The sequence below is a fragment of the Stenella coeruleoalba genome, assembly GCF_951394435.1.
Source record: "Stenella coeruleoalba genome assembly, chromosome: 18".
In the NCBI taxonomy this organism is placed as follows: domain Eukaryota; kingdom Metazoa; phylum Chordata; class Mammalia; order Artiodactyla; family Delphinidae; genus Stenella; species Stenella coeruleoalba.
The window spans coordinates 40,170,491-40,184,965 of record NC_137164.1 but is presented as its reverse complement, the minus strand read 5'-3'; positions in this window follow the sequence as shown (position 1 = coordinate 40,184,965).

Here is a 14,475-nt window from a genome sequence, read left to right as displayed (position 1 = left end):
AGGACACAGAAGAATTAAGAAACAAACAATTAGTGATGAACAACACAGTAACTGAAATGAAAAGTACACTAGAAAGAATCAATAGCAGAATAACTGAGACAGAAGAACAGATAAGTGAGATTAAGTGAGTTGGAAGATAAAATGGTGGAAAAAACTGCTGTGAAACAGAACAAAGAATAAACAATGAAAAGAAGTGAAGACAGTCACAGATACTTCTGTGACAATAGTAAATGCACCAACATTTGAATTATAGGGATCCCAGAAGAAAAATAGAAAGAGAAAGGGTTTGAGAAAATATTTGAAGAGACTATAGTCAAAAACTACCTTAACATGGGAAAGGAAATAGTCAACCAAGTCCAGGAAGTGTAGAGAGTCCCATACAGGATAAAACAAAGGAGAAACACACTGAGACAGATTAATCAAACTAACTAAAATTAAATCCAGAGAAAAAATATTAAAAGCAGCAAGGGAAAAGCCACAAATAACATACAAGGGAATCCTCATAAGGTTATCAGCTGATTTTTCAGCAGAAGTGTCATGATATATTTAAAGTGATGAAAGGGTAATATCTACAACAAAGATTACTCTATTCAGCAAGGATCTCTTTCAGATTTGACAGAGAAATCAAAAGCTTTACAGACAAGCAAAATCTAAGAGAATTCAACACCACAAAACCAGCTTTACTACAAATGCTAAAGGAACTTCCCTGGTGCAAAACACAACAGAAGAAAAATACCTACAAAAACAAACAGAAAACAATTCAGAAAATGGTAATAGGAACATACCTATTGATAGTTACCTTAAATGTAAATGATTTAACTGCTCCAACCAAAAGACACAGACTGGTGAATGCATACAAAAACAAGACCCATATATATGCTGAGTACAAGAGACACACTTCAAACCTAGGGACACATAATGACCAAAAGTGAGGGGATAGAAAAAGATATTCCATGCAAATGGAAATCAAATGAAAGCTGGAGTACCAATATTCATGTCCAACAAAATAGACTTCAAAATAAAGACTATTGCAAGAGACAAGGAAGGACACTGCATAATGATCAATAGATCAATCCAAGAAGATATAACAATTGTAAATATTTATGCACCCAACATAACAGCACATCAATACATAAGACAAATGTTAACAGCTATAAAAGGGGAAATCAACAGTAACACAATAATAGTGGGGAACTTTAACACTCCACATAAACCAGTGGATAGATCATCCAGACAGAATATTAATAAGGAAACACAAGACTTAAATAACACATTAGAACAGATAAACTTAAATTATATTTATAAGACATTCCATCTGAAAGCAGCAGAATGTACTTTCTTCTCAAGAACACATGGAACATTCTCCAGGATAGATCACATTTTGGGTCACAAATCAAGCCTCAATAAATTTAAGAAAATGAAATTTTACCAGGCAACTTTCCAACTACAATGCTCTGAGATTAGAAATCAATTACAGTAAAAAAGAATTGGAAGAAACATGAACACATGGAAGCTAAACAATATGCTAAATAACCAAGAGATCACTGAAGAAATCAAAGAGGGAATCAAAAAATAACTAGAAAAAAATGACAATGAAAACATGATGATCCAAAACCTACAAGATGCAATAAAAACAATTTTAAGAAGGAAGTTTACAGCAATACAATCCTACCTCAAGAAACAAGAAAAATCTCCAATAAACAACCTAAACTTACACCTAAAGCAACTAGAGAGAGAAGCACAAACAAAACACAAAGTTAATAGAAGGAAAGAATTCATAAAGATCAGGGAAGAAATAAATGAAATAGAAATGAAGAATAAAATAACAAAGATCAATGAAACTAAAAGCTGCTCTTTAAGAAGATAAACAAAGTTGATAAAACTTTAGCCAGACACATCAAGAAAAAGAGGGAGAGTACTCAAATCAATAAATTTAGAAATGAAAAAGAAGAAGTTATAATGGACACCGCAGAAATACAAAGCATCATAAGAGATTACTACAAGCAACTCTATGACAATATAATGGACAACTTGGAAGAAACTGACAAATTCTTAGAAAGGTATAACCTTCTGAGACTGAACCAGGAAGAAATAGAAAATATGAACAGAGAAATCACAAGTAATGAAATTGAAACTGTGAATAAACATCTTCCAAAAAACAAAAGTCCAGAACCAGATGGCTTCACAATTGAATTCTGTCAAACATTTAGAGAATAGCTAACAGCCATCCTTCTCAAACTCTTCCAAAAATTTACATAGGTAGGAGCACTCCCAAACTCATTCTACAAGTCTATCATCACCGTGACACTAAAACAATACAAAGATACTACAAAAAAAAGAAAATTACAGACCAATATCACTGATGAATATAGATGCAAAAATCCTCAATAAAATACTAGCAAACAGAATCCAACATATTAAAAGGATCATACACCATGATCAAGTGGTATTTATCCCAGGGATGCACAAGTTCTTCAATATACACAAATCAATCAATGTGATACACCACATTAACACATTGAAGAATAAAAACCATATGATCATCTCAATAGATGCAGAAAGTATCTTTTGACAAAATTCAACACCCATTTATGGTAAAAAAATTCTCCAGAAAATGGGCATAGAGGGAACCTACCTCAAAATAATAAAGGCCATATATGGCAAACCCACAGCAAACATCATTCTAAATGGTGAAAAACTGAAAGAATTTCCTCTAACATCAGGAATAATGCAAGGATGTCCACTCTCACCATTATTATTCAACATAGTTTTGGAAGTCGTAGCCATGGCAATCAGAGAAGAAAAAGAAAAAAAGGAATCCAAATTGGAAAAGAAGTAAAACTGTCACTGTTTGCAGATGGCATGATGCCATACACAGATAATCCTAAAGATGCCACCAGAAAACTACTAGAGCTAATGAATGAATTTGGTAAAGTTGCAGGATAAAGAATTAATGCACAGAGATATCTTGCAATTGTATACACTAACAATGGAAGATCAGAAACAGAAATTAAGGAAACAATCCCATTTAGCATTGCAACAAAAAGAATAAAATACCTAGGAATAAACCTATGTAAGAAGGCCAAAGACCTTTACTCAGAAAACAATAAGACACTGATGAAAGATGACACAAACAGAGAGAGAGAGATAGCATATTCTTGGATAAGAAGAATCAATATTGTGAAAATGACTATACTACCCAAAGCAATCTACAGAGTCAATACAATCCCTATCAAATTACCAATGGCGTTTTTCACAGAATTAGAAAAAAAAAATTTTAAATTTGTATGGTAACACAAAAGACCCTGAATAATCAAAGCAATCTTAAGAAAGAAATCAGAGCTGGAGGTATCAGGTTCCTTGACTTCAGAATATACTACAAAGCTACAGTAATAAAGACAGTATAGTAGTAGCACAAAAACTGAAATATAGATCAAGACAACAGAAAAGAAACCCCAGAGATAAAATCACGCAAATATGGTCACCTAATCTATGACAAAGGAGGCAAGAACATACAATGGAGAAAAGACAGTCTCTTCAATAAGTGGTGTTGTGAAAACCAGACAGCTATGTGTAAAAGAATGAAATTAGAACACTCCCTAACACCACCCACAAAGATAAAATCAAAATGGATTAAAGACCTAAATGCAAGGTGAGACACTATAAAACTCTTAGAGGAAAACATAGGCAGAACACTCTTTGACATAAATTGCAGCAAGATCTTTTTTGACCCACCTCCTAGAGTAATGAAAATAAAAATGAAAATTTAAAAATGGAATCTAATTAAACTTAAAAGCTTTTATACAGCAAATGAAACCATAAACAAGATAAAAAGACAACCTGCAGAATGGAAGAAAGCATTTGCAAAAGAAGCAACTGACAAAGATTAATCTCCAAAATATACAAAGAGCTCATGAAGCTCCATATCAAAAAAGAACAAACAACCCAATCAAAAAATAGGTGGAGACCTAAATAGACATTTCTCCAAAGAAGACATACAGATGGCCAACAAACACATGAAAAGATGTTCAATGTCACTAATTATTAGATAAATTCAAATCAAAACTACAGTGAGGTATTACCTCACACCAGTCAAAATGGCCATCATCAAAAAATCTACAAATAATAAATGCTGGAGAGGGTGTGGAGAAAAGAGAACTCTCTTACCCTGTTGGTGGGAATGTAAATTGACACAGCCACTAGGGAGAACAGTATGGTGGTTCCTTAAAAAACTAAAAATAGAACTACCATACAACCCAGCAATCTCATTACTGGGAATATACCCACAGAAAACCATAATTCAAAAAGATACATGCACCCAAATGTTCTTTGCAGCACTATTTACAATAGTGAGGACATGGAAGCAACCTAAATGTCCATCAACGGAGGAATGGGTAAAGAAGGTATGTTACATATATACAGGGAATATTATTCAGCCGTAAAAAGGAATGAATTTTTTTTCATTTCCAGTGACGTGAATGGACTTAGAGACTGTCATACAGAGTGAAGTAAGTCAGAAACAGAAAAACAAGTATTGTATATTAACTCATATATTTGGAGTCTAGAAAAATGGTATAAGTGATCTTACTTACAAAGCAGAAATAGAGACACAGATGTAGAGAAGAAACATTTGGATAACAAGGGGCAAAGATGAGGGATGGATGAATTGGGAGATTGGGATTGACATGTATACACTACTATGTATAAAATAGATGACTAATGAGAACCTATTGTATAGCATACAGAACATTACCTGGTGCTCTGTGGTGACCTAAATGGGAAGGAAATCCAAGAAAGGGGATATATGTGTACCTATGGCTGATTCACTTTGCTGTACAGCAAAAACTGAAACAGCAGTGTAAAGCAACTATACTCCAAAAAAGTATATATATATATATATATATATATATATATATATATATATATATATATATATATATATATATATATATCTGGCAGCCACTGTTAATATTGGCATATTTCCTTCCTGGTTTTCTTTCATGTATTTTTCATTTCACATTGTTAAAATTATAGTATATATATAATTTGTAGATATAGAATTAGATATAGAATATAGACAAACACCCCATTGATTTATAGAAAGTTCTTATCAATTTTCATTTCCTTTGGAAATATAAGAGCTTATCTCTTTTTCACCTAACTAGCAATGACTGGAGATTCTGTATATATTTGTCTGTGTGTCTACATATATCACATATATACAACAATTTTATTAATTTGATTGGAGAAAAATGTTATCTTGTTTTAAGTTTTGATGTTTGTAGAGCTCAATATTTTCTCAGATGACTTTCTTCTTTTGTGAATTGTCTTAGTTTCCTTTGCTGGTTTAGACTGTATCCTCAATTTGCATCAGCTTTTTATATATTAAAGATACTAACATTTAAAAAACAACAATAAATTCAGAAGAAAGAAGAGAAACTATGGGAGAAGTATATGTATACTTTCTGATCTTCAAATCTCTGACAATAAATTTTAAATTGAGATATATACCTTAAACTGTGTATTAACCAAAACTGCCATTTGTACCCTATTTCTAAAGTCCACCCAGGCCATGACTTATTCAAATATAAATTCATATTAGGTAAAGTGATGCTTTTTATTGTTGCTGTTGCTATTATTAGTTCAGGTCCAAAGTTTGCCCTATCTCAAAGATACTTGTGCACAAGAAATTACAGAGAAAGACAGTGACTATCTGTTTCCCTCACTTGGACAGACACTTCGAAGTGTGGACATCTGGCTAATCATTCTTGCAATCTGCCACTTTACTTCTCTCTTCATAAACTGATCTTTTGATCTCTGCTATCCCTTCAGAGACATGTCCTTATGAGTCTATCCATCAAATGACAAACTCCTGGCTTTACTAATATTTTGTGACAGGCAGGCATTTCCTGACCCTGTGAGCCTACTTAGAATACTGATTTTAAAACTCCTCAGTATTATTTCTTCTTGTGTCTGGTAGATTTATTGTTTTAAACAACAATATATGTTTCACATACACATCCAAACTTCAAATATCTGCTTATTATCAGGCCAAGGAGTATATGTGTAGACACACACACACACACACACATGCACATATACATTCATACTCATAACAGGTGCTATACACAGTAAAATTTAGCTGATGTGGGTATATATTTTTCCTATATGTTTTAGTGTTTATAGTAATAATATTAAGGAAAAAAAAATCACCAGAGTAAAATAGGCAAGGCAAAATTTATTTAAGACTATTGCAATTGGGTCCACACCATTGCAATAGGAGAGACTGAACTCAACTCTACTGAAAGCAAAGGAAGGCCAGAGGAATTTTAAATGCTGAAAATGAGCTAAAGGAAAATATATTAGGGGAGAAGTTTTGTCAAAGTGATTAGGCTACCTGTGTTTGTTAACTGTCGCTGATCCAAGTTAAGCTACTACTCTCCCACAGAAATTGGAAAATAGGGGCACTATCTTTTTTGATGATTACATTTCAAAGGAATGGCTTCCAGGTCTTTGAGAAAGACATAGAAGATTTACACCCAAGGAGTGCAGAAAATTCACAATTACAAGTTTTCTAATGTAAAAATTCTCTAAGAAAAGAGAGGTCAGTGGCTTACAGTCAGGAGAAACTCTGTCTAACATGTAGTGAAGCAGAGGGAAACATTAAAGCTGTTTTGGTCAATAACAAGCCTCCTGCATGATTATATTCCTATTTCTACATCTTACTTCACTTGCCACCATCTTAGCATGCACACTACCCATTGCTTCAGCCAAGCTGAATTACTTGTAGTTCTAGATAAATCATACTTTGTTCATGCTTCTATTCCTTCCACCACTTTTCTTTCTCATATTATGAACTGTTTCTTTTTATCAAATATTAAGCACATGGTTAGGGCCCTTGGACACTTTCCTTGCTTTAATAATTTGATGCATTTACCTTTTATCTATCTCCCTGTTGCAACTATATCTGTATATTATAATGTTAAGAGTGTGGATTCTAGAGTTATATTAGTCAAGGTTAATGCTGGCCTAACCACTAATGTTTCAGAATTTTGGAAGTTACTATTTTGGAAGTTACTACATCTCTTGGAATCTTGGTGTATCATTTGTAAAGTGTAGATAATTATAACACCTATCTTGCATGCTTTTTTTTTTCTTTCTTTTCTTTAATGTTTTGGTTAGGATAAATAAAATTAATGTATGCAAAATGAAGAACAGAGTATTGTTTTTGTCATGCCACTCAAACCTTCCATTGTTGTTAATTTTTATTTGTTTCTCCTTCTAAACTGTAAATTATATTATAATAGGAAGAAATTGTATGTGTTTTGGTGTACCCTGTGCCTTGAATGGTAATTTTTATTTAGTATTTTTTATTATATACTTGCTGATGGCAAGTTCAACTACTGAAATTTTATATTCCAACATATAAAATGTTGTATTTTCAAAATGATATTAAGAGACTTATAGTTTTAATGGATACTAAGATGCATTTTAAACAAAAATATTTTGTGAAAGTAAATGAGTAAATGAAAACTTCTCTTCATTTGTTTAACTGTGCTTAAATGCCTTATTTCGTTTTAAAATCTGAGTTTAGAAAATAATGACTTTTTAATCCTCTAGGAGAAAAATACAGTGAAATAAATAATAATAAAAACATAAATAAAAACTATGTGTGAGTGATTTAAAAGAGCAAAAATGACCAAGCTATATGAACTATTTGTATTTTTTATCATTAATCTGAAGTTTGAGTAGTAAAGGGAAAAAATGACAATGTTTTCCCTCTGTGTATCTTAAATGTCAGTCAATTTGATTACTGTTGACATGTACTTTTCACTGACATAGATTTTTCCCTGAGGACATGAGTTGTTCCCAAGACGTGATAGTCAGTATGACCAAAACATGGGCTGGACAAGCCACAGAGAGAATCTGAAGCAGAAACAGGGCCAAACAGTATCTTGACACTTTGTGAACCATTTCAAAAACTCAGTGAATGCAGAGAATGCAAAGTATATATTCTAGGAGTGCCCAAAGCTTCAGCATCACTGTAACCATCTCAGGTTGCTAGATTAATTAACCGATAATATAAACTTGAAATTAAAAAATCGTTAAGCTAACACATGAGAAGAATCTTTGGACAGAATCTAGGTATATACTGAGTGAATTTTAACAGAACCATAATATTTCAGAGCAAGTAACTGGAGTAGACTTTTGCTAATTGAAGTTAGAATAAAAACTACTTTAATGTAATATAACTATAAGGGGCAGAAAAAAGTTTTATTTTATGTATTAGATGTTTATTTAATATTCAGATGGAGATATAGTTGAATATATTGATATTAATTAAATTCATATAGCAGCAAATAAATGCTAAAATTCTACATTTATCCACTAAAAATAGAAACATAAGGAAAAATATAATATGGAAAACTTTCAGAGACTATATATTGGCCAAAAATTTAGCAGACACAATTTAGCTATATGTCATTTTCAAGTCTCATTTTAAAAAAATAGATTTATAAAGAACAATATTAAAAGAGTAAAGTACTCAAATATGAGTTTCTCATTCGTCTTGAGCTCCAGAATTCTGTGTGCCAGGGACAACCACTCTTATTAGCTAACTACATTTCTTTCTGAAGATAATTTATATATATTAAAGCATATATATGAAGGGCAGCATGCCAATTAAAAGAAACACACAAATAAGGTGACAGATATTTAGAAAATAAAAAATGAAAAATAGGTGTAATTTCATTCCTACTTTTAACATGCTAAAAAAAGTGATTAAACATTGGTTATTGTTGGATAAAATAACACAGTAAAATTCATAAATAACATATTCAGATAAAATATATTAAGGAGATCAGCTAATAAACTAATCTCTTATGAGGAAGTATATTGTCTTCAAAACTGTCCCACACAACAAAGTAGTTTTGGTGTAATATTTTTTAAAGTAGCTCTTTTTATTCTGTAAATAGTGTATTAAGATTTTGGCATGTCTGTAAAAGTTGTAGTTAAATTCTAGTATTCTATCTTTGTCAGCTTCTACTGAAAGAGAATTTTAACCTCAAAAAAATAATTTAAAATCCTCCATTTGTTCTCTAATATATATATTTGTGTATGGTCAGGCCACTCAACATGGCTGTTCTCTTGCTCTCTGCACATCCCCTGCTTGACAACCAGTGCCTGCTTCACTGACACACTATTCATATCATATGATTAACCTTCCTGTGTACTTGCCCCAAGCTCCAATTAATGATTGCTTTTATCAAAGGGATAGTGAGGGCCATGCCTCTCTGCTGGTTTCCCTAGTAACTAATGAGCCAAACTGATGTAACTCTCCCTATAAAAGGCATACTCCCATTCCCTCTACTCCCCTAGAGCGAAGTCAGCCACCATCTGCCCTACATGGTGATGTGTCGCTTCAGGATCTTGCTTCAGATGTGTAAGCTCTTCTATCCATTAAACCATTGATGTCTGTGTTGCTGACTCCCAGCTCTTTCTTCTATCTTGAAGCTGGGCAAGCACAGGCCTTGCAGGGCTGTGGGATGCAGCCCAACATTATTAATATCAAATAAGGAATTTTTCTATAAATAAGCAGAAGAATTTACTCTGATATCAGAAAGTACAGGAGTCCAAACCCAGCTAATAATCAACTTGCTTACAGAGTAAAATATTCTAAGGACAATTCAAGAGGTCTCTGCTTAAGGCAGCACAGGAGTGCCCACTCAGTTTTGCTTACCATGCAGAAACAGAAGTGTAGAGGCTCACAAATGAAGCATTTAAATTTTAATCCAGCTTCTCTGTATACATGCCAAATTAGCCTATAAAGGCATAGTTTCTTATTCCCAATTTGTTGTTTTTGGGAAAATACTTTGGTGAATCTCTGGCCAGGGAAACCAGAAAACTGAAACCAGGGAAACTGTAGTTTGCTGAAGAGTGGCAGAATCCAGGAAAGAAAAGAGATAATGAGGGAATCTCTAACTCTGTCTATCCCTAATCCAGACTAACTCCTGAACTATGCGTGTACAGAGCACATTCTAAGGGGCCAAGCTAAAGACAAAGATTCAGGTACGATCAAAGCTGCTGGTAAAGAAATAGAGTTTCACATTCAAGTCTAGTAAAGATAATTGTCCAATTCAAAATAATCTTCATTAAAAAAAGAACAGAATCTAGAATCTCTGAAAAGTTAAAACTCAGGATACAATTCAAAATTACCCAACACAGGAAGAACCAAGAAAAATGAAACTCATGGCCAAGAAAAAAGAAAAAAAAAATTATATAGACCCTGAGATACTGAAATCTTGTAATTGGAGATCAAAATTTGAAAGTAACTATTATAACTCTCTTCAATAAAGTTAAAAAAATGCTCACTATGGATAAAAATATTAAAAAGATCACAGCAGACAATGAGAAATGATTTTGCAACTAAAAAATACAGTATCTGAACTATCAAATTTACTAAATGGACTGAAAGACTGCATATTACAAAGAGTAAGTGAATTTGACAATAGGTCAGTATACATTATCCCATGTAAAACATACAAAAAAGATTTTTTAAAAAAATTGATGTCAGAGATCTTTGATATAATCAAGTCATTAGACATGTGCTTAACTGATGTTACTGAAGAAGAGCATAAAGAAACTAGAGCAGAAAAAATTATGGAAGAAAATGGCTGAAATTTTCCCAAATTTGATGAAAGTTAGAAAATTATAATTCCAGTTTAGCTGAATATGCTAATATCTCCACTTAATCCTCAAAAGTGTCCTATATTACATAATAAATTATATATAGTCACTTAACTATAAGGCAAAATTTGCATGAAGTTAAGCTTACACTTTATTTCTTAAATTACCCTCAAATTGAAATGTATACAACATAGGACACAATGAATATGAGAATGTAGAATATACAAATTAAGTTAATTTCACACTAACCTACACATTTATTAAACAGAATTGTCTTCTAATCTATACCAACTATAAACTACCACTTGCTGACTTTAAATAAACAGAGATTTGCACATCCTGGGAGAATTTTCTTATGTTATGGTATATTGGAAGACCAGGTTTCATGTTCATTCATATAATCTACCTGTAATATGAATGTTCTTTCTCTCAATAAGTTCAACAAAGCTAATTTTGCTTCTCTTATTGTTAACTTATGTTTTCCTGTGTTGAGCACCAAATGAAATAGGTTAATTAAATTTGGTGTCCATTTTATGTTATTATTTTTTCTTACATGCACAGCTTGTCTTACAGGTATGCGATACATACTCACTGAGATTGGCTGAAGAATAGAGGTGCTACAGTCCCACCTCACATCACATTATTTTAAGGGCATAGGTAAAGTTTACATTGCAATGAAATGTAACAGAAGGTTGTTATGTTTAAGAGAAAATGTAATGTGTAATGTGTTTTAAGGAAATGTGTCCTAGGGAAATGGGATAAGATAAATGTTATAATCAGTAAAACAATTAATAGGATATCTATATATCAATCTGAAAAATAAACTATAAATATTTGCATATATATATTTCAAAAGCAATAAATAGTTATCATTTGCTTGAGAATGGATCTAATAACAGATACACTATACTTTTATGAAAAAATGCATCATATTGAAAGGTCTAAGTTTTAAAGGTATTATTGAAAGAAAAATGTTTAATGTAGTTGGAAAAATCTATGTTCTTGGATGGGAAGATAATATTGAAAAGATAGAAATTATCCCCAAATTATTAATTGAACACAATTCCAATTATATTCTAACCATAGTATTTTATAACTCTTAACAATATACCTTAAAATAATTTGGAAGAAATATAGACAAGATATTTGTGAAGGAGAAAAGTAATAAGGGGACTTACTTATCAGATAGTGAGTCTAATTATAAATTTATAATAATTTTAAAATGTGCTATTGAAGAGATCAATAAGTAAATGAATTGGAATAGTTAGCTCTTATTTGATTTTTATTTAAATCAGCATATAAATTGGAACTTTGTATATGACAGAAGCAGCATTAAAAATTAGTGGGAAAATTAATTAAATATTCAATATATGGTGCTAAGACATTATGGAAGAAAAAATAAAACAAGTTCTCTATATCATAAATATAAATTGTGTATAGAAAATTGACCTAAAATAAAAACAAAGTACAAAATCTCATAAAAATACAGGAGACTATTAATGTGACATCAAGATAAAAAAGATTAAATGAAGTTATAAAATTCACAGCTTTCAAATGTTAGTAAATGAATATTTACATTAAAAAATATCTACATACAGAAACTATAATTTGGGGACAAGTAAAGGGTTTTATGTGTGTCTAATAAAGGAACTATGATTTGGGAGACAAGTAAAGAATGTTTTATCTCTCTAGTTTCTTCTTTGCTTGTTTGTTTCACTTTTGAACTGAAAAGCCTTGAACCTGCTTGTTGATCAAGTCCAGTAGAAAGGTTAAGATAGAAATAATTTGCAAAAGAATGTAAAAAACAAAAAAAGGAGAAAAATTGGTGGAAAATTACAAATATTCAAAATATACATTGATTTCATAGAAATTATTTCAACAGATACAAATATTTTTACACAAAAATGTTAATTTTTTCTTTAAACCTTGTTTTTTAAAACTTTGATAAAAAAACTATACTGTTCCAATTCTGAGAACTAAACTATTCCAATACAAACACATCTTATAGACCCCTCTTTTGTAAGTTAATTTTTTGGAAGTATTTGTAGTTAGTATAACTGCAAATATCATTGATTCTGATATATCTCTTTGCTCATTTTGGAAACAAAAAAACATATTTCACTTACTAATAAATCCCATCCTCTCTGTAGAGTACACTATGATTTCCATGTTTTATATAAATAAGGTTGTGGAAAATGATTTCACTGAAAATCTTCTCACATTTAACCTTGATGTGGACTGTTATATTTGTGGGAAATAATATGAATAGAAAATAATTTTACCAAAATAAATGCATATAATTATGAATGAGACACTACAGTGTCTTACCTTGAGCTCTCTAGAAAAGAGAGACTGAACTAAAAATTTACCAACAACACTTTATTGATGAGTGCAAACCCTCAGAAACAAGAGAACAAAAAATAGGAGTGAGGTCTAAAATAAGAAGAATATATATAAATTATTTTAATTAAAAATTGCTCAAACTATTTCAGAGAGATTATGGCAATAGAATTCATGGCTGAGGATTTTCCAAAACATTGCTTTTCTTCTTTAATTTGGCCCTTTCTATTTTTTAGTTTTGTTTTGTGAATACTTTAATACAAACATGTTTTTCCATCTTGTCTGTGTACTTGTACTTCCAGATTAGGTGGTACACTTCACATTATTAAAAAATCCTTGCTAATTATTTTTATTTCTACCTTTGGATGTCCCAGATGAATTTCAGTAATGTTCACAACTTTGACTAATTCTTTAAGCAGAAGGATAATGACAGTGCACTAGACAATTCAGAGCCAGTAAATCTCACAGAGGGCAAACAATTTAGGTTCACAAACCATGTGAATTTCAAGAGCTGATAAATGAGATATTAGATTTTGGATAGGAATTCAAAGTAATTTAAAAGCTAAAAACAATGTATTCATTTTGTGATTCATTGTTATTATACCATAGTGTTAAACAATTAATATTAAATACATATTATCTTAAAAAAATATATGCATATGGGCTGTTCAACCAGGAAGTATACAGATTTTTATAATATTAATTATTAGTGAAAAATGACTATATTCACTTGCAAAAGTATTTCAAATATTTATATAAACTACTTACATAACAATAGTCTTCTATTATACTTTCAGTATAGTTAAATTTAAGAGCTGTTGGTAAGTGATTATGTATGTTTAATATATACTAAGTGCTGGGATATTCAATTTGATACTCATGTATGTTAACTCCATTTCACAGATAAGAAATCAGTGGCTCAGAAATATTAGTGTATGCTCACTATCAAAAGTCAGTAACTCAGGATTTAAAGCCAGGTTTTGGGGGGGTGTACAAATTTAGAATGAACACCATTCCATTACTTTGTTTAGTACAATATATGTTTTCTCTGATACAACTTTAATGTATAAATTTAGTCATATTTGTTCTCTATAATATTGTCTTTAAATATGATTAAGAAAAATATATTTAGTAGGTTATTTCAAAAGAAAACAATTATTTAATTGTAAGTTTCAGGCTAACAATTGCTTGTCATAGCATTTAGTCACCACATTCAAGAGAGGCAGCTTCAAGCAGATCTGGATTCCAATTCCAACTTGACCACTTATTGAACAACATGCTGACACTGTGAGTGTCTTGGTTTACTTTCCTGAGACATAACACTTGTTACTGTTATGAACATTAAATAAGATGATGTAGTGTCGAAATTATAATGAAGCTGAATTACAAACTATATTTCTCCAAAGTATAATGAAATGAACAAAATGTTATAAAAACACCAAAAATATG